The sequence below is a fragment of the Mesocricetus auratus genome, unplaced genomic scaffold, assembly GCF_017639785.1.
Source record: "Mesocricetus auratus isolate SY011 unplaced genomic scaffold, BCM_Maur_2.0 contig_5868_pilon_obj, whole genome shotgun sequence".
In the NCBI taxonomy this organism is placed as follows: domain Eukaryota; kingdom Metazoa; phylum Chordata; class Mammalia; order Rodentia; family Cricetidae; genus Mesocricetus; species Mesocricetus auratus.
Genome location: NW_024430982.1, coordinates 1,712 through 24,082, shown reverse-complemented (window position 1 = coordinate 24,082; position 22,371 = coordinate 1,712). Strand labels below are relative to the sequence as shown.

General features: G+C 39.5%; 1 long non-coding RNA gene across 4 annotated transcripts in view; it reads right to left on the bottom strand.

Moving 5' to 3' along the window:
* LOC121138138 overlaps positions 1-12,216 on the bottom strand; it is a 41,009-nt gene extending 28,793 nt beyond the window's left edge. For 2 of the 4 annotated variants that reach the window (XR_005875322.1, XR_005875324.1), the window contains exons 1-2: positions 11,909-12,185; positions 6,093-6,178 (exon numbers count right to left, since the gene is read on the bottom strand). This is a non-coding gene — a long non-coding RNA (uncharacterized LOC121138138). Of the gene's footprint in view, positions 1-6,092; positions 6,179-11,908 lie in introns of all 4 variants that reach the window. The other 2 variants (XR_005875325.1, XR_005875323.1) reach the window with 2 other exon arrangements.
* Positions 12,217-22,371: the final 10,155 nt, after the last annotated feature.

Here is a 22,371-nt window from a genome sequence, read left to right as displayed (position 1 = left end):
CAGCCCAGTCTTAATCCCTTTGATCATCAGTCCTCCCTCTCTGTTACTGGCTTTCTTGAGTTCAGCTCAGTACTTAACCAAGGAAGTCTGCCTCTTCCTCGATCAGCCACTAAATAAAGTTTCTGTTTCCCAGACTCTCTGGCCATAGGATTGTAGGCTGGCACTCCCCAGATCTATGTCTAAAATCCATATATGAGAGAGTACATGCCGTGTTTCTCTTTTTGTGACTGGGTTACCTCACTCAGGATGGTTTCTTCTAGTGTCATCCATTTGCCTGCGAATCTCATGATTCCATTATTTTTTCTGCTGAATAGTGCTCCATTGTGTAGATGTACTGCATTTTCTCTATCCACTCTTCAGGTGAGGGACATCTAGGTTGCTTCCACGTTCTGGCAATTACAAATAAAGCTGCTATGAACATAGTGGAACAGACATCTTTGTTGTATGAATGGGCATCTTTTGGATATATGCCTAAGAGTGGAGTTGCTGGGTCTTGTGGTAGGTTTATTCCCATTTTTCTGAGGAATCTCCACACTGATTTCCAAAGTGGCTGAACCAGTTGGCACTCCCACCAGCAATGGAGGAGTGTCCCCCTTTCACCACATCCTCTCCAGCATAAATTGTCATTGGTGTTTTTGATTTTAGCCATTCTGACAGGGGTGAGATGGTATCTGAGAGTTGTTTTGATTTGCATTTCCCGGATGGCTAAGGATGTTGAGCCCTTTCTCAAGTGCCTCTCAGCCATTTTAGACTCCTCTATTGAAAACTCTCTATTTATTTCTGCAGCCCACTTTTTAATAGGGTCCTTTGGTGTTTTGGAGACTTGCTTCTTGAGTTCTTTGTAAATTTTGGAGATCAACCCTCTGTCAGATGTGGGATTAGTGAATATTTTTCCCATTCTGTGGGCTGCCTTTTTGTCTTGCTGACTGTGTCCTTTGCCTTACAGAAGCTTCTCAGTTTCAGTAGGTCCCATTTATTAATTGTTGATCTTACTGCCTGTGCTACTGGTGTTATGTTCAGGAAGCTGTCTCCTGTACCAATTCGTTCAATGGTACCACCCACTTTCTCTTCTAAGAGGTTCAGTGTGGCTGGATTTATGTTGAGGTCTTTGATCCATTTGGACTTAAGTTTTGTGCATGGCGATAGACATGGATCGATCTGCATTCTTCTACATGCCAGTCTCCAATTATGCCAGCACCATTTGTTGAAGATGCTTTCTTTATTCCATTGTATATTTTTAGCTTCTTTGTCAAAGATCAGATGTTCGTACGTGTGTGGGTTAATACCCGGGTTTTCAATTCGATTCCATTGGTCTACCTGTCTATTTTTGTGCCAATACCAAGCTGTTTTCAGGACTATAGCTCTATAATAGAGCTTGAGGTCAGGGATGGTGATGCCTCCGGACGTTGCCTTGTTGAACAGGGTTGTTTTGGCTATCCTGGGTCTTTTGTTTTTCCATACAAAATTGATTATTGTTCTTTCAAGGTCTGTGAAGAACTGTGCTGGGATTTTAATGGGGATTGCATTGAATCTGTAGATTGCTTTTGGCAGGATTGCCATTTTTACTACATTGATCCTACCTATCCAAGAGCATGGGAGATCTTTCCATTTTCTGAGGGCTTCTTTAATTTCTTTCTTTAAAGATTCAAAGTTCTTACGATACAGGTCTTTCACTTGTTTGTTTAGCGTTACCCCAAGGTATTTTATGTTGTTTGTGGCAATTGTAAAGGGTGATGTTTCTCTGATTTCTCTTTCAGCCCTTTTATCATCTGTATATAGTAGGGCTACTGATTTTCTTGAGTTGATCTTGTAGGCTGCCACTTTGCTGAAGGTGTTAATCAGCTGTAAGAGTTCCCTGGTAGAGTTCTTTGGGTCATTGTTGTAAACTATCATATCGTCTGCAAACAGTGAAAGTTTGACCTCTTCCTTCCCAATTTGTATCCCCTTGATCCCCATTTGTTGTCGTATGGCAATAGCTAGGACTTCAAGTACCATGTTGAAAAGGTATGGAGAGAGTGGACAGCCTTGTTTTGTTCCTGATTTTAGAGGAATTGCATTGAGTTTCTGTCCATTTAGTTTGATGTTGGCTGTTGGTTTACTGTATATAGCTTTTATTATGTTTAAGTATGTCCCTGTTATCCCAGATCTCTCCAAGACCTTTATCATGAAGGGGTGTTGGATTTTGTCAAAGGCTTTTTCAGCATCTAGTGAGATGATCATGTGATTTTTGTTTTTCAGCTTGTTTATATGGTGGATTACGTTGATGGATTTTCGTATGTTGAACCATCCCTGCATTCCTGGGATGAAACCTACTTGATCGTGGTGAATGATTGTTTTGATGTGTTCTTGGATCCGATTTGCCAGTATTTTATTGAGTATTTTTGCATCAATGTTCATGAGGGATATTGGTCTGAAGTTCTCTTTCTTGGTTGTATCTTTGTGTGGCTTGGGGATCAAGGTTATTGAAGCCTCATAGAAAGAGTTTGGCAAAGACCCTTCTGCTTCTATTGTGTGGAACACTTTGAGAAGAATTGGTATAAGCTGTTCTTTGAATTTCTGGTAGAATTCTGCACTGAGGCCATCTGGACCTGGGCTTTTTTTGGTTGGGAGACTTTTGATGACAGCTTCTATTTCCATAGGGGTTATAGGTCTATTTAAATTGCTTATCTGTTCTTGATTTAGTTTTGGCAATTGATAGCTGTCCAGGAAATCATCCATTTCCTTTAAATTTTCGAATTTTGTGGAGTACAGGTTTTCAAAGTATGACCTAATGATTCTCTGGATTTCCTCAGAGTCTGTTGTTATGTCCCCCTTTTCATTTCTAATTTTGTTAATTTGCGTGTTCACTCTCTGCTGTTTGGTAAGTTTGGACAAAGGTTTGTCTATCTTGTTGATTTTCTCAAAGAACCAACTCTTCGTTGCGTTGATTCTTTGTATTGTTTTCCTGGTTTCTACTTTATTGATTTCAGCCCTCAATTTGATTATTTCCTGGCGTCTACTCCTCCTGGGGGAGTGTGCTTCTTTGTGTTCTAGAGCTTTCAGCTGTGATGTTAATTCTCTGGTATAACTGTTCTCCTGTTTCTTCATGTGAGCATTTAGCGCTATGAACTTCCCCGTAGCACTGCTTTCAAAGTGTCCCATAGGTTTGGGTATGTTGTGTCTTCATTCTCATTGAATTCGAGGAAGTCTTTAATTTCTTTTTTATTTCCTCTTTGACCCAGGGATGGTGCAGTTGAGCATTATTCAATTTCCATGAGTTTGTAGGTTTTCTGCAATTTGTGTTGTTGTTGAATTCTAATTTTAAAGCATGGTGGTCTGATAAGATGCATGGAGTTATTCCAATTTTTTGTAGCTGCTGAGGTTTGATATGTTGCCAAGTATGTGGTCGATTTTTGAGAAGGTTCCATGTGGTGGTGAGAAGAAGGTATATTCTTTTTTATGTGGATGAAATGTTCTATAGATATCTGTTAATCCCAGTTGGGTCATTACTTCTATTAGCCCTTTTGCTTCTTTGTTGAGTTTCTGTTTGGTATTCCTGTCTAGTGGTGAGAGTGGTGTGTTGAAATCTCCCACTATAACTGTGTGGGGCTTTAGATGAGATTTAAGTTCTAATAATGTTTTTTTAACGAATGTGGATGCCTTTGTATTTGGGGCATAGATGTTCAGAATAGACACTTCCTCTTGGTGGGTTTCACCTGTGATGAGTATGTAATGACCTCCTTCATCTCTTTTGATTGATTTTATTTTAAAGTCTAGTTTGTTAGATATTAGGATTGCTACCCCGGCTTGTTTCTTGGGTCCATTCGATTGAAAAATTTTTTCCCAACCTTTAATTCTCAGGTAATGTCTGTCTTTAAGGGTGAGGTGTGTTTCCTGTATGCAGCAGAAGGAAGGGTTCTGTCTTCGAATCCAATCTGCTAGTCTGTGTCTTTTTATGGGTGAGTTAAGGCCATTAATATTGAGGGATATTAATGACCAATGATTGCTCATCCTTCTTCGATTTGCGATGGTTGTTGTTGGTGGAATTATGTGTGGAATTTCACCCCTTTGTTCTTTTGGCTGTTGGTAGAGAGAGATTCTCTAATGCTTATGTTTTTCTGGTTGTAGTTAGCTTCCTTGGGTTGGAGTTTTCCTTCCAAAATTTTCTGTAGGGCTGGGTTAGTGGACACATATTGCTTGAATCTAGTTTTGTCATGGAATATCTTGTTTTCTCCGTCTATAGTGATTGAGAGCTTTGCCGGGTATAGTAGTCTGGGCTGGCATCCGTGGTCTCTTAGTGTAGGTAGAATATCTATCCAGGACCTTCTGGCTTTCAGCGTTTCCATGGAGAAATCAGGTGTAATTCTGATAGGTCTGCCTTTATATGTTACTTGACCTTTTTCCTTAGCTGCTCTTAATATTCTTTCTTTATTCTGTATGTTTGGGGTCTTGATTATTATGTGGCGAGGGGATTTTTTTGTGGTCCACTCTATTTGGTGTTCTGTAGGCTTCTTGTACCTTCATTGGCATGTCTTTCTTAAGGTTGGGAAAGTTTTCTTCTATGATTTTGTTGAATATACCTTCTGCCCCTTTGAGCTGGATTTCTTCTCCTTCTTCTATACCTATTATTCTTAGGTTTGGTCTTTTCATGGTGTCCCATATTTCCTGGATGTTTTGTGTTAAGGATTTGTTGGATTTAAGGTTTTCTTTGGTTGATAAATCCATTTCTCTAGCGTATCTTCAACACTTGAGATTCTCTCTTCCATCTCTTCTATTCTGTTGGTAATGCTTGTATTGGTAGTGCCTGTCTGTTTGTCCAGCTTTTCTATTTTCTGCCTTTCTTCAGATTGTGTTTTTTTAATGACTCTATTTCAGTTTTCAACCCTTGCAGTGTTTGCATTGCTTCTTGCAATTTTCTGTTTATCTGTTTGTCCGTTTGTTGCCTTTTTTGGTTTGTTTTTTGTTCCATTTCTCGCATTTTGTGCTTTGTTTCTTCTTCCATTTCCTGCCTTTTTTGGTTTGTTTCTTCTTCCATTTTTTCATTTTTTGCTTTGTTTTTTCTACCATTTCTTGCATTTTTTGCTTTGTTTCTTCTTCCATTTCCTGCCTTTTTTGGTATGATTCTTCTTCCAATTCTTGCATTTTTTGCTTTGTTTTTTCTTCCATTTCTTGCATTTTTTGCTTCATTTCTTCTTCCATTTTCTGCCTTTTTTGGTTTGTTTTTCTTCCAATTCTTGCATTTTTTGGTTTGTTTTTCTTCCATTTCTTTGAGGGATTTTCCAATATCCTCTTTTAGGGCCTCTATCATTTTCATGAAAGTGCTTTTAAGGTCGTTCTCTTCTGCTTCGTCCGCATTGGAATGTTGGGGTCTTGCTGGTGTGGAGTCTCTAGAATCTGGCGGTGTCATATTTGTTTTTCTGTTGCTGACTGTGTTTTTGTATTGTCTCTTTCCCATCTCTTCTTCTAGTGGGTGCAGAAAGAGCCCCTTACTGGTCTGGGGACCAGAGTTCCCTTTGGTGGGTGCTAGCAAGTCCAATAATCTGGTGGTTCTTCTATTCCTTGTCTGAATGCTGGTCCCGTGGGTGGAGAAGAAGAACAGGAATCTGGGGCGCTTATCCTCTTACCTGGTCCCCTGGACCCTATGCTGGGTCCTGTTGTACTTGATCCAGAACAGCTACTCCCCTGGTCTCCCTGGGTCCTCTGGTTTCCTGGTCTCGTTGGTGGGAGAGAAGACCTGGGGTCTGGGTGCTTGGCTCCCGCCGGGATTGGGAGCTCTGTGCAGGTCCCAGGCGATCTGCAGGCACTGGAGCACAGGCCGGGAAGCCGGCCTGTTTACCTGATGCTGCTGGAAGAACCCCTGCTTCACTGGACTCCCAGCCTCCTCTCCTTTCCTGGTCTCGTTGGTGTGAGCGAAGATCCGGAGTCTGGGGTGCTTGGCTCCCGCCGGGATTGGGAGCTCTGTGCAGGTCCCAGGCGATCTGCAGGCACTGGAGCACAGGCCGGGAAGCCGGCCTGTTTACCTGATGCTGCTGGAAGAACCGCCGCTTCCCTGGACTCCCACAAGAGAAAGGTTCTTAGTGAGACCAAAGATTTACAAAATATAAATCCAATACCTAGATCTTGGAGTCTGCTGTAAAGATAGTATTTGTTCTTTGTTCATAGGAGTTTCTTGCATGTAGGGCCAATGTTAGCTTTTTAGCTGTGGGTTGATAAAGAGAGAGACAAGTAGGCCCAGTAAACTAATTAAGGCAGATCTTTTATTTTTGTCTTTTTTAATTTTATATTTAAATGAGAAACAAGGTTGCTTCAAATGTCAATCCCAGCTCCCTCTCCCTCCCAGCCTCCCATGCCCTCCCACCAACTCCCCCCTCTCCCCTCCTCCAGTTCCCACTCCTTATCCAAGGGAGAGTGAGGCCCTCCATGGGGTGTGTCCATAGTCTGTCATTTCATCCAGGGCAGGGCCTAGACCCTCCCCCAAGACTCCAGGCTGAGAGAGAATCTCAAATTGTAGGATGGGCACGCAAAGTCCATTTGTATGCCAGGGATAAATACTGATCTACTACCCAAGGCCCTATAGGTGGCTTAGGCCTCCTCACTGACACCCACATTCAGGGGTCTGGATCTTTAAGAATGGCTTGGTAAACTTTTTTAAATAGATAAATTCATTTGGCTTTCTCAGTTGTCCAAGTTCTTTCAATGTTCCTCTTAGCCCACTGCTTCTTTATACCAAAGAATTGCCAAAAAGATCTACTACAGTGTCTGAGGACAGAAATGGGATAGGGAACTCGATTTCTGTTATTGTACAGATATAGCCACCCACAGACACATGCCTTGAAATATTTTTCCTCATCGGTGAATAGCTTTTCTTTTTCTTAAAATGAATATTAAACTACTTATATTTTAAAATTTCATCATCTCAATTTTATTATGGTTTAAGATTTCAGTTGTCTTGCATGCTTGTGACAATCTACGGTTTACATATGAAGAAGGGATAGAAATATTGCTAGTAACAAAGTTTGTGTCTAGGCCTCCTAAGATCCATTCTCACCAGTTCATACAAAACAAAAGAAAAAATAAGGATACTTTTGAGCAAGAAATAAGAACTTAATATGGAAAGGTGACTATCCTTGATAGTTGGGTCACGATCCCAACAACATTCATGGTAGTTGATGTGAAAAATGGCTCTATGAGCCCAGGAAAATGACCACACTAACCAAGGCATTTTGATAGGGTAAAAGATTTACTTCTGCAAAACAGTGCATATATAAGTTTAATAAAGCCAGCAAGAACATCCAGCAGAAAGTCTGTTGAGTTTTTAATTCCTCACCCAAAAGGGCAAAGGTGTGCTTTGCCTAAACATAAACTAAACTGCTGAAAATGTAAGTCATCTCAACGAAATGTTTTCCATATATAAAAATTGCCGTGGCCATCATATTTCTTCACAGCAATTAAAAAAATAAACCTAAGGCAGACAGTGATATTCATTAGACCTCTTCCCATTTCTGTGTGTCTGACTCCTCTTTTGGGGTGGGAATATGGGAGGTGTAGCAGTTACAGAGAACACATGACTTAGAAGAATAATTAATAATCCTAATAATGACAGAGATCAAAGAAATCAATGTAATGACCTAAAATAATGACTGAATTTCCTTCTCAACCTAGCTAAACTCACCCAAAGATTTATCAGGTTAAGTTTTCTATACCTCCCCACTTGTGTCCCTGTAGGTAAACCTGTGGTTATACAACTAAGTAATTTTGGATGCAATTGTCACTCATATACAGACAATAATCCTGCCTAGTATCACACTACAAGTCAATAAGGCAGCTATGAACAACTGTTTTTGGGGGGGGGGAGGAGGCAACTTAGCATAAGTTAGAGAAGTCTACTGCTTTAGGTTTAACTGCAGATAAGAAAACTGAAATAAAGAGTCACTAATTTTCTCTTGTGATAGATGCATACATGGCAAAGAATAACAATTTTTTCCTGAAAAACTGTATTATATATTGATGGTAATAACTTCCATTTTATTTTATAATTTTACAGTGATCCATCCATATTTATATGTTTAATGTTCCTTGAAAAAGGAGAATATATACATTAAGTAGCCTATTTTCTCTGTGTCATTGAGTTTTAAAAAATTAGACCTCAATATGAAGCATTGTCATGTGAGTGTTAGCAATCATGGATTTATTTACTTTAAAACAATTGATCTTCATATTTTTGGAATTTAACTTTATACGCATAATGTGCCCATATCTATAGAGAGTTTGGAATATGTATCTTGATTTATTTCATAAGCACAATTATAAAAAGCACATGCTAGTTTTATAATTCAAGTGACTGTGTTCAATAAAGGTAAAAGATGGCGATATAAATGGAAAATCACACAAACAGTATCAAATACTATTTTTTCCAAATATTATATGAGCAAAATACATATTATTATATCAGGTTTGGCATTAGGTAAAGTCTGGATGGTAAGTTCTGGATAATTGAGACTAATTCGAACTACTTTCTCAACAACAGGATAAAGGTATACAGCACCCCATCTCATGTATCTTTTTGATTGCGTTGTTCAGCGTAGTGTGATTCTAAAATTGATCTCTCCATCCCAAAGTGTATTCATTATTATGTTATGGATTTATTCTCATTCTTCAGGGCTAAGGTGATATCCTGCAAAAAACACTCTGAAATCCCTTTCACAAACACCTGCATTTTCTTTAGTACTTTTCTGTTCTCAGTCTCCATCTCTACCATGCCCTTAAATTGCCCCATCTATGGAGTGAATACTGTATTGAAGTCACGCATCCTGCACCACCAAGTCCTCAGTATACAGAGTTCAGGAGTTGAGGAGCTTCAAATGCTCCTTTACCTTCTGCTTGTTTTCTCATTCCTCATTTTCTTTTGACACACAATCACTGAGAGCACTTGACAGTCTCATGGAGCAAAATCTACTACAATGTAAGATGAAAAATACATTTATAGAACTGTATCAATTATGTAATGATCATTGTTATTTTGGAATTATTTTAAATAGGAGATAAAAGCAAGTAGGAAGTGATGTTAGTGGATTTCACAGTCAGTCATTACTTTTGCTAGAGAGGGTATCCTCATTGTTAAAGAAGTTGACACCAAAATCTATTAGTATTCAAATCCAGTTAGAAAGCTCACTTATTATCAACATTTCAAATATGTACATTTTGGATCTCTTTGTGATGAAATGGTACAGAATTGATGCCACCCCAGTGGTCATCAACACCCTAACTCAGCAGCTTACTTAGTGTCTCATAAATAGAGGGGAACAAAAAGACAAGGGTCTGACCTTAAGTCTGTTTTTTCCCAACCCTTCTATGTTAGAGTCTCCCAGATCGGTATCTTCCCTTCACTTGTCCATTAGCAAGCTCTTCAAAAGTGAAGCTATGTCATTAATGTCTTCTATGCTTCTCCTTCCCCAATTTTTATGTTTTTTCTCCTACAAGCTATCATAGGTATTGAATTTTATCAAAAATCCTCTTATTTAGTTATCAAAGGATACTTCTCTGATCCAGCTTCCCTGTTCATAACAGTGTGGAGAAGATTTCATCATAGCAATCTTACAGGACTGTCACCTCTTCTTGTGTGACATAGAAGCCTGGGGCATTTCTTCCTAGTCTACACTTAGGTAGAGGAACACAGGGTTTATAAGGAAACAAACAAGCAAGCAAATAGAACCCTTGAGGGATATGAAAACTACTGGAAGTTTAATAGAGGATTTGATGTCTGAAGAAAGCAAATTCACACATTTGTGGGGGGATACACAGGTACTGTAGTCCCAGTATTCAGGAAGATGAATTTCTTGGGCCCAGAAGTCCAAGGCTAAGAAAAGAGAGCTGCTTGCTCATATATCAAAGGGAGGAGAGGACAGGATTGGGTGACTAAGAGAGTGGCAGGTTGGGGAGATGAGAGATGAAGCAGGAGGAGAGTGACAAGAAAGGAGAAAAAGGGACAGGAAGAAATGTTTCAACTCTGCTGATGTATGTGTGGACCACAGATATTCTCAACCCTGAAGCATGTTTTTTCATATTTATTCTCAGTTCACTATACTGGCTACCTAAGAGGAACCTCACATCTTCAATAAACTCTTTAAGTTCTTCAATGGCCATGCCTGTCCATTCTCTCTGTCCCAATCCTCTGCAAAAGTGTGTGTGTGTGTGTGTGTGTGTGTGTGTGTGTGTGTGTGTGTGAGAGAAACAGAGAATTCAATACAGTTCTTTAAAGTCTTTTCTAGATATAATCATATGAGAGTTTTCTTTATTTTAGGACATACAGTTTGGTTTCTGTGTTTTATAAAGGTTCTCTTTCAGTAACACAGATCATTCCCCAACAGACCTGTGCAAAGTTTCCTAGACTTGTCAGCCACAGATCACTCTAGAAAACATCTTGCTCTAGATATTGAACTTAACAGATTTGAACTTAACCTCTTTTACCTACCTTTGATACTTGGAAGGAAACTACATGCAACACCAGAGACTGAAACAGATAAATCATTCATGACTAAATAAATAACAACAGGTAAAAACTAATGAAAAGTTAACTGTAGTCATTTATCTTCATGTCCGATTCATTATTACAGCAAAGATCTTCTGTGAGTTAAAGTGGCCAAAGTGTCCATGTGAATAAACAGTTCATGACCTATAGCATTGCTGAAGTAAGAAGGCAAAAATAGAAGCTATTTTTGCTCAAAAGAGTCTAAAAATATCAAATCAAATATACCACTCTATTTGGTACAGCAAGGCCATATGTATATATATTATCCATTACATATTTAATTGAACTCCATGAGCTATTAGTTCTTATATGGACCATTTCATTTTAAGGATTATTTTCAATTTTTAAATTAAAGATGACATTTCAGTAGAGTTGATAGATATTGCAAAAGCAAGACTAAAACTAATGACAAGTTAACTGTAGTCATTTATCTTCCTGTCCGATTCATTATTACAGCAAAGATCTTCTGTGAGTTAAAGTGGCCAAAGTGTCCATGTCACAGGCTTTATTGCATGACAGTTTCCCATACGTTTTGGCAGCATCGTTCTTTTATTAAAGAGAATTTCCTTAAAGACAAAATCATGATACTCTGACAAATGAAATATTCTCCTGTAATTTTTGCCTATGATTAGTGAATAAAAAATAAAAAGTGACAGTAGAGATTGCAGTATCTGCCAAGAGTCGTCATTGCCACATTACATAGGTAAGATTTAAAGGAGTCTGCTGATGTCCAATGCCAAGGACCTGGTCTCTATACACATTAAGAATACCAGAACACCTGAGTGTTTGCCAAAAAGCTGAGGAGATATTGAAAAAGCATGTTGGAAATACTGATTAAAGAGAAAACTAATGAAGAATCTAAGGATCAAAATTTGCTACCAAGAACCTAATTTGCCTTATTTAACCTTGTCTACTTGACCTTACTTAACCTTTTCTACTTGCAGTGATGCTTTCTAGCAAGTAACAACTAATCCCCACTGGAAATGAATGACTCTGGAAGATGGTGCACGGTAACTTTGGTTTGACCCTGAGGTTGTTTCCCAATAGGTCTTTGTTTCATTTTGCTTGCCTCTGTAAGGGAAAAGGACTTTCTCCATCACAAATGAAAAACTCATCTCATTACTTAAGGATCCTTTGAGGTTCATGGTGAACACACAGATTTACTGACTTCTAATTTAGTTAATACCACCCTTGTCTAGAGGCTACAAATCCAAAATAGACAGACTTTCTTCCTGTGGACTGTGTGCCCTGTGTCTCCACATATTAATTATAGTGGAACACAGTCACTTTCCAAATCACTAACACATTTGAGAATTGGTTCTACTACTGAAAAGCAAGCCAACACCAGCAGATTAACTTTTAGTGTTACCCCTTGTCAATTTTGCATCGAAAAGTCCTTACCTTAATCCCTATGATGTTATTCTTTTCCTTTATGGACTCATCTGAGATTCAAGGTGGTCTGTTAGTTGAGGGGCCCTATAAAACCAAAAGTCAAATCATCCACTTTCAACAAGTAATGATACAAATATTCTGATTCTAAAATGAGGAAGACAGGACATGGAAAAGCATGATGGGGTATGCACTTCTGTGCTTATGTTTCTAGTATTAATTGATGAAGAAAACACCTTCTGGCCAATGAGGCAGGAAGATAGGTGGGAGGAGGATAAAGAAGTCCGCAGCAGAACCAGGCTGGTTAGAAAGTAACCAGCAGTCACAAAAGAGAACCACAGTAAGACCAAACCCGATGGGAAAGCTCTTCAGTGCCTCACGGGACTTCCCGATCCTCCACCAGTTGGGTTGCCGGTGGCACCTGGTGCTCTCTCTGGGGTTAGCCCCTCAGCAGACACAGCTTTTTTAGATGAGCATTCCAAGTTTCAGGTATCCTTGATTTCCTGTACACACATTTCCTGTATACACAGTCTTCCTTTGCACAGTTTTGAACCCAGCCCACACAGGAGCTTTATTTGGGAATCCACCCTTGCTACATGCTGCATGGTCTCAGCTGCTTTCTGGAACATCAGTGCAACCCTCTGTGAACCCTCACTCTAACATTTTCTCATTTATAAACTGTAACAAAGTTGATAAAGGCAACTGTTGCTGCTAACTCAGGGTGTCTGCTAGACTTCAGAGACGGTGAGTTCTCACAGAGCCTATATGGTTAACTGGAGAAACAATTCCTTAGACACCCCTGCTCCAGCACAGTTTCCTAGAGCTTCCCTTTGTTTGGTATTCTCTTTTAAAATTAAATATCATTGAACCGTGGAGCGTAAATGGGTGGCATTTTGCCACACAGCACCTATGCCTATCATATTGTCCTGGTGCAGTATCTCTAGTTTCCTTAAATGAAGATTTAGTTAACTAAATTTAACAATTATAGTCTGATCTGTCTCGTCCACAGTTTGAAACTGAGTCTCAATCCTGTATTTTTTTTCTTTTACCAAACTATGCTTTTTTCACACAGGATGTAAATTTTGAATCATTGCTGTAAAAACCTCATTAAGCATAGACAGAAATAACTGTACTGAAGCTTGAATGCTGTGCTAACTTGAATTCAGCAGACCTAGAGGAAGAGAGAAGTGTTTGCAAGCTCTCTACCCACTTTCTTTTTCCTTTATTATATCCAAGACCCCAGGCCATGGATTAGCGCATTCATGCATGGGCTGGGCCTCTGTGTTTCCTGTAATCATCTATGTAGTCTGTCCTGTGGGTACCCAAGTTAGCCTCAGGCTCCACAGTGATTCTAACTGCAACTCGAATATTGTATTGTGAGGCTCAAATGTTGTGTCTTGATGGGGACTGTGTTGGAAAGAAAAAGAACAGTACCAGGATGAGAACCCAGGGCTATTTCATTGTTTAGTTTACCTCCTCACCCAGGAAGTTGCTCTGCCCTGTAGAAGATGCTACTAAAGACCTAACTGACATTGGTTCCATACACTACACTATTTCCCAGTTATGTGAGATAGTTTAAGCTTCATTCATCCTGACAAGTCTCTGGAAAAACCCTCTACTACACTAATACCTGTTTGTCCTTCAAGACTGTCAGGAAGTTCACCACAGGGAGCCTGTTCTGCCCCACAGCTCCCAGGATTGCATTATAAAAGGATTTTTAATTATTCTTCATCACAATTTTCTTCAACTTTGCTGTGTATGAAACTGTTTGGGAAGGACTGTCACATGAAGCCTTGTTGGAGGAGGTAGGTCACTGGAGGAAAGCCTCAGGTTTTAGAAGATCTCACCGTTCCCAGTTATTACTCTCATGTCTTCTGATCCTGTTTCAAGATGTGAGCTCCTAGATAGTCCTCCTACATCACACCTTCCTGCTGTCATGCTCCCCAACATGACTGAAAATGTAGCCACCCCCCAACCCTTCTTCTCTAAGTTGCCTTGGCTATTGTGCCATGTCAGAGCAACAGGAAAGAAACTAAGTAACTGTGGTTTTTTTAAATGTATATGTGCACTACGTAGTCCAACTTAACCTCCTTGCTGCTCTCATAGAGCATCCCAGTTCAGTTCCCAGCAACTAAGATGTAATTCCAGGTTCAGGAAATTAAGCTTCTTTTATGGCCTCTGTGGACACCTGAATTCACACACACACACACACACACACACACACACACACAAACTCACACTCAGAGAGAGAGACAGAGAGACAGAGATAGAGTGACAGAGACAGAGAGATGGCAGGAGAGTTGAAAGAAATAATTCTAGTCCTCTTCTTTCAGCACAGGGCATCAAGATTATAGACATGCACAATAACTGGTGGGTGCAGTTTCTTTTGTTTTCAATGTAGCATTGCATCTCATCAATTCCTCCATTAAAAAGCATGTATAATGTTTTATTACCTACAGGTGAATTCTACTGTAAGGGGACATTTTACCTTTATGTTTGTTCTTTGCTAAACTTTTAGCTCAAGCCATGAAATGACAAACAATTGTTTCCCAGTTGTGGACAAATTGTGGTCCTATCTCAGATCTAGATCATGTTTCAATTTATGGAGTTTGAATGAAGGATTACAAACATGATTTTTCCATGGGTGATGATAATATAGTTTTTGTCATACTCTTTTCCTTTGGTAGATAATGCATGACTCAGAGACTTAGCTGTTGTTTCCCAGTGTCTGACACATCCTCAATGGGACATTGTATATTTATTTTTATGGAAACATGGTATTGCCAAATCTGAGCTAGATTTCCTATTAAAAAATGATTGAATCCTCAAACGTCTCAAATATTGGTCCCTGCCATTCAGTCACTTGTTAAAGACAGTTGCCACCATATTTCTTAAAAACCATTTCTTTCACATACAAAGCACATGTCCCCTAAAATAATGAACTCCTCTCCTCAAACTTTAAGGTAATCCCAGAATCTGACTAATCTTAAATCTTAAAATGACTAATGATCCCAAAATGTTAAGTGGAATATCACAATGGATACAGAATTGATGCTTATCACTGAGCTCCCTCCATCCCTAAACTTAACCTCTATCTACATTTGGGCTTATTGTCTTCATCTTTTTTCTAGCAAGAGTCAAGTTGGTTCCTGAGTTTATTCCTCTTCAGGATTGCTAGCCACAGATTCACAAGTGTGGAGGGAGCAGCAATGGGGAACAGAGTTCAGATGTCTGTAGATATGATAGAGTTAGCTGTCTGGGAGATGACTTTGGTAAGACAATTCAACTTTATTTCAGAGTTTGTGGAATATATAGGTTTCAGGACAATGGCTGGCAATCACCTAATTTGCATTAAACAGCATGGTCCAATCATATAGCTGGGTTCCTGACAGCGTAAGCATATGAACATAGCTAGAAAAAGTTACTAAGTTACTTAATTACCATGTGATCAGAAGGGGAAGAGGGTTTGCAGGGAACTATGTCAGGAGTCATTCTTGAGATGAGTCAGACATGATCAAGATAAGGCTAGGTAGAGAATACAGAAATCAGAAAGCCTCACTGGGGAATGAGTATTTCATGTTACCAAGCTTGGACAAAGCTACTAGGCCATGGTAGACTGCAACCTCTGATCAGGAGGTTTTCCAACATTGGTTCTTTCGCTAATTCACCCAGCCAATTAATGATTCCCTTTGTACCTAACTTTCTTCTCATAGCTCTTTTATTAGAAAATCCAAGGATAATCATTGCCTGTTAAAATTATTTCTCTTCTTCAAGGCTAAGATTATTTTCTTCCTATAAGCTACTTTCAGCAGATATATCACATGTGAGTTGTCCCAGCTATCAATGCTGCAGGGTCTGACTCACATGACCACTGTACTCATTGTTCACAGTTAGTCCATCTTTATATAAAATACAGTACACGATTCCCCTGGGCCTTCTTATTTGTGTTGTATTTATGTATATAAAAGAGGATATTATTTTAATTCACCCAAGGGCTTTATCAGATGAAGGTTTAAACAAATAGTAATTTTACTTTCTATAAGGATTATAATTTAAAAGTTAAAATAAGAGTCAAAAATAAAATATGCTATGTTGAGATTACAGAGCTCGTGACAGTGTCACTGGTTTAGGAACGAGTTCCTACTCTGAATTGGTTGGGGAGAGAACGTATTTGTGAATTCACTGTTCCATTGTCTAATTTCTTGGCAACAACAAACTCTAATCACTATTGCCTCAAAACTTCTTGGAGAGCTTCTTCAGATGGTATATAGAGGGAAAGACTCAGTACTCTTGGCTGTCAAAGGACAGGTCTGATATCACCTGACCTTATGTGGTAGGCTACTTTACAGAAAATCCCCTGGACCTTCTTTCTCTGTATCCTGAGTATTGTTAAAAGTGGTTCCTGTAGTTGTCTCAGGTCCCATTGAGATTATTTAATTGTCCTGTATGCTGGGAGTGTTTATCCTACCAACAGACACATCTGCCACTTGGAAATTGTCCTTCTTATTCTGTAACAAACAGAAAAAAAAGACATCACAGTGAGAGTGGAACACAAATCTGCCTAGTAAAAATGTTTAGCTGCCACAGTAGACAAGACATTGTTTTAATTTCATAGTCCACTGCAAACATTAGCTCATTCACAAACTAATTAAGAAAGAGGAAAGCAGAATGATCTGGGGTAGTAAACAGTGTTTACTTGGTCAGCAGGCAGAAGCAGTCCATGGAACTTAAACTGTTGTTGTCCTCCGTTCTGCCTCACCCCACCCATGCCTGACCTGTGGTCCCTACTGCTTTCTCTATTTCAAGGGAAATAAAACAGGATTCCTGATTACAGGTGATGTGGTAATTTTATATTCCAGGCTAGTCTTGTGTGTTGAAAATTTAAGAGAATGTACAAAAAAAAATTCTTGTTCTAACTCATGCCCTCAATCTTTATACATTTTATTGTGTTTTTCCTGTGTGTGTTTGACAAGGGTGGGACATGACCTATGAGCTACATTTCATCTTGAAGACACACTTTAAGGAAATAATTTAGAGGGTCATTGCAAAGGCAAAGTTATGCATAATACAAAAAATTGTGGAAATGGAAGACACTTGGGAAAGGTGCCCCATTAAAGAGGAATATTGAGGTTAGATTATTAATGAAGTTTTAAAACATAGCTCCCAAATTTATACTTTCTCCTGTTCTGTAACTATAACCTAATGAGAACACAGAAGAAATAGGTGAAAGGAAGAAACCTAACTGCTTGATTACTGCTTTGAAAAGAACTGTAATTGCACCTCACATAAAACGACATTTAATTTTTTACAACTCTGTAAGGAAAAAGCAGTTTCTAAGAGAATAACTTATAAAACATCATTGAGGAATAAATGGAAGAATCAGATTCTACTTCAGGCAGTCTGATTTTCATTCCTTAAATTTAATCTCTGCTAAGGGAAATAAGCACAACTTTTGCAGAAAGAGAGGAAGAAATTTGGGGGCATGTGTTCAAAGTCCACCCAGGTATCACCACAATGATTTGAATATTTATTTAAATATTCAATGATTTATTATTTATTTAAATTAGAAACATTCTTGCTTCACATGTCAATCCCAGCTCCCTTTCCTTCCACTCCTCCCTTGTCCTTTGCCTACTACCCCAAACCCCCATCCAATCCTCACCCCACACTCCACGGAGGGTGAGGACCTTCATGGAGGATCTCCAAAGTCTGTCATATCATCCTGGACACACTCTAGGCCCTCCTCCATGTGTCCAGGCTGAGAGAGCATTCCCCCATGTGGAATGGGCTCCTAAAATCTATTCAGATGCCAGGGATAAATAATGATCTAGTACCCGAGGCCCCAAAGGTTGCCAAGGCCTCCTCATTGACACCCATGTTTAGTCCCATGCTGGCCTTTCAGCCGTCAGACTGGGGTTAATGATCTGGAGAGATGGCTTAGCCATTAAAGGCTTGGATCACAACCAAGAATAAGGAGTTTTTTTTATCATAATTATCAATTTGAAAATTATGTAGAACAAAACACCAGACACTACAAAAAAAGCTTTTTGGGAAGACAGTTTCCTTCATACCGAGCCTAGTGGACACACCTGAGCAGAGAGTGTTTGAGGAGCATTATCTCATAGGTGCTCTGGGTAGGTACTTAAACCAGTACACAGACAGAAAAAGAGTGCCACAAACATCAGGACTTTAGGGTTGGCAGGAAATGAAGAAACAACAGACATAAATACAAAAAAACTGAAACCTGTTGGGTCCTGCACTCTGTTGGAGGTTAAACAGCAGCCTGGTAATTCAGCATGTATATTACATAGAGTTGAATAAGGAAGTAGGTTTATTAAATACAGCTGAGCAAAGAGAGGTGGGTTATCTCTTCTCTCCAGTCTTTTTTTTTTTTTGGTTTTTTTTGAGACAGGGTTTCCCTGTATTGCTTTGGAGGCTGTCCTGAATCTCACTCTTGTAGACCAGGCTGGCCTCGAACTCATAGAGATCTGCCTGCCTCTGCCTCCCAAGTGCTGGGATTAAAGGCATGCTACATCAATGTCCAGCAACTTCTCTCCAGCCTTATAGGGGAACATTCTCAGGATGCAGTTATCCAGAAGGAGGAAATTGCAGATGATATTTTGTGTGCACACTGTCAACACGCATGCTTGAACTAGTATAAGGCCTTGCTATTCTCCCATTCTTGACCCCCGGGAAGGCTTTGCCATTTCTACGGTTTTGAGACTGTGATGTCTTTGACGGGCCATGCTTATGCCAACAATACATATTCACCCAGGATCTCACCCACTCTCCTAGGTTATTAGCACCATTCTCCAGGAAAGGGGTACATTTGTTGCATCAGAAAACTCTAGCTGGGGTTGAGCACAATGGTGAAGAAGCCTAGGACAGGCTCCCAGCCAGTTCAGTCTTGACATTGCAGTGCTATGGTAGTACTAACACTTGTAAATCATATAGTTGAGCTAGAAAAAAGACCCACAAATTTAAACCATAGTGTTTTAAATAAATTTATATTTCTGTGTAAGACCATGTTCATTACACTCTTCAGATGTATGGAGCCTGCTGGCTTCTGTGAGAACTCATTTTAATGTCCTTCTAATTTTAAGGGTCTGTAGGATTTTAATATTGCCCAGCTTGTAATCAGATATTTTATATGACACAGCAACTGTACCGTAAAATCAAGTAAAACTCTACTAGGTTTAGAACTAGGAGATAATGAATTGGTAATTGATAGAATAATGAATGCAAACAAAACCAAAAACCCTGAATATTTATATTACTATATATTATATATCATCTGAATTTATATATAATATAAATGTAATAAAAAGTATATTACTCCACTATGCTATTTCAAATAAAAGAATACAATAAAATTAATGATATATAACAACATTTAGGATGCCACTAATGCATAGGGAATATTTTGGTACCTTTACACTAACACATATACACATGTCATGCATCATTTTAGAGGAAAGTGCATGAATGACATAAGCAAATATCTTGTATTTTCTGCTGAACAATGGAGTAAGAGAAAGACCTCTGAATTTTCAGAGTGTGGAATATTATCAATGAATGCAATACTCATATAAATATCTCCATGCTAACCTTTAAAATTAATCTCCAGAAATGACTCATGATTAAGACTGTTTGCTCATTTTGGAGGGAATATAGTTTTGATAATTAATATCTTTGTCTGTGTTATAGGCTCACAATAGTCTGCAATTCCAGCACCAGGGAGTATGACACAATTTTCTGGTTTCAGCAGGTATCTGTGTTCATAAGTGCATACACCCACACACGTGAACATAACTGTAACAGACTATTCTGTAGTCTTCATATTAGAAAATACTTGTTTCCATTCTGTTAATGCAGCAAAGATGTTTAGATTGCTCCTCTTCCTGTACTGCTTTTCTAAGGGCTCAGAAGTGGAATCACAGAACTGAGACTTTTATGACTAAATATATTACCCTCTTTTTCTTGTCTAAGAATGTGGACCTTTGCTGTAATTTTTGGCCCCGCTCAATCGAGACATGTAACAGAAACAACTTTGAAAAAATTCTGTCTTACTTATATGTATTGTATATAGCATTCATTTTTCTCAATAATATGCATGAGACTATACCTTAGAGGAACATATTTCATAAAAGAGAAGTAAAAAAACTCTCTCTCTGTGTGTGTATGCTGTGTTTCCAATTTGTAACTATTAACTTAATTTTCAATAGCCACAAGACTGACTTTATGATTGTCAAATGCTTTTAGAATTTGTCTCATTCAGGAAGATATTACTGATTATTTCTGTATATGGAAAACAGCAATATAACAAAAGCAGTCATGCCAGTGTATTTGAGAAAAGAGAGAAAAACACTTGTAAACTATATTATGAAAGAATGTCAGTGTAAGAATGAGTTGATGGTCCAAAGACTTTCTGCTCATATGAGTCCACCTTTTTCTAGAGAGATGCTTACACTTTAGGACCAAGGCTGATTTGTGTTGCTCATTGCTGTTTCTGGAACACATTAAATGACCTTGGGATTCAGTGACTGGATAATAAATTGTGCAACTAGCTGTGGATGCTTCAAGGATATAGAACAAGACTTGAACACTGAAAAGTCACATACAGAAAATCATTTTCTCTGAGGTAATATCTGTCTTGAAACTTCAGGTGTGCTTCTTGTATGCAGCAAATGGAGGGAACTAGAAGAAACCACCCTGAGTGAGGTAACCCAGACACAAAAGACAAATATGGAACAGGGGAGTGCCAGCCTACAATCCCACTGCCAGAGCATTTGGGAAATTGGTAGGACCATAAGCGAAATATGCATGGTACCCCCAGAGAAGAGGAATGAGGCAAGATCTCCTGAGCAGATTGTGAGCATGGGAGGCAGGTGAGAAGGAGCTGGGAAAAAGAGAGGGGGAGAAGAGGAGGGGCAAGGAGGACATGGGGGGGCAGGAAGACTAAGTTGGGGAAAGAATAGAGGAGAGCAGTACGAGAGATACCATAATAGAGGTAGCCATTATAGATTTGAGGAGAGATTTGGCACTAGTGAGATTTCCAGACATCTACAAGTATGACATAAACTGACAAACTATGAAATAGTGGATAAACTACCTTAAATGCTCCTCCCTGATAATGAGTTGGATTACTTCCTAGTAAACCATCCTAGAACCTTCAACAAATGACTGATGGAAGCAGTGGCAGGTACCCACAGCTAAACACACTGAACTGAACTCCTGGAACCCAGTGACAGAGAGGGAGGATTGATGAGCAAAGGGGTCAAGACTGGACTTGTTTAACCCACAGAAACAGCTGACCTGAACAAAGGGGAGCTGCTGAACCCCAGACTGATGGCTGAGAGGCAAGCATGGGACTGGTCCAGACCCCCTGAATGTGGGTGTTAGTAAGATGGCCTAAGTGAGGAGGCCTAGGCAATCTATAGGGCCTGGGGTAGTAGATCAGTATTTGTCCCTGGCATTCAAATAGAATTTGTGTGCCCATCCCACAATAAGAGATGCACTCTCACCCTGGACTCTTGGGGAAGAGCCTAGACCCTGCCCTGAAGGAAATGACAGACTGTTCTTATCACCCATATAGGGCCTCACCCTCCCTGGGAAACAAAGTGATGACTGGGTGAGGGGCTGGGGGCATGGTGGGAGTGTGTGGGAGGACTGGAGAGAGAGGGAGCTGGGACTGACATGTGAAGCAACCTTGTTTCTAATTTAAATACAAAAAGACAAACATGGTATTTACTCACTCATACCTGGATTTTAGAAATAGAGCAAAGATTTACCAGCCTACAGTCCACACTGCCAGAGAAGGTAGGAAAGAAAGACCCTAAGAGATGACATACATGGTCCCCTGGAGAAGTGAGAAGAGACGAAATCTTCAGAGCAAATTGAGATTTTGGCAGGAGGGGAGTTGGAGCTAGGAGAAAGAGAAAAGGAGAAGAGGAGGGGAGAAGAGGACAGAAGGGATCAGGAAAATTGAGTCAGCAGAAGAATACAAGAGAGCAAGTAAGAGATGCCATAATAGAGGGAACTATGATAAGTTTAAAGAGAAATTTGGCACTAGGGAAGTGTCCAGAGATCTACAAGATGACCCTAACTAACAATGTAAGCAATGGTGGAGAGGTTACCTTAAATTCCCTTCCCTGATAATGAAATTGATTACTACTTTATATGCCATCCTAGAGTTTTCATGCACTGGCTGATGGAAGCAAAAGCAAAACCCATAGCAAACACTGAACTGAACTCCTGGAATCCGGTTGAATAGAGTGAGGACTGATGTTCAGAGGGGTCACGACCAGGCTGCTGAAACCCACAGAAACACCTGACTTGAACAATGGACAGCATATGGACCCCAGACTGATAGCTGGGAAACCAGCATAGGACTGTTCCCGAACCCCTAAATGAGGATGTCCATTTGGAGGTCTGATTAAACTATGGAGCCTCTGGTAGTGGGTCAGTGTCCCTAG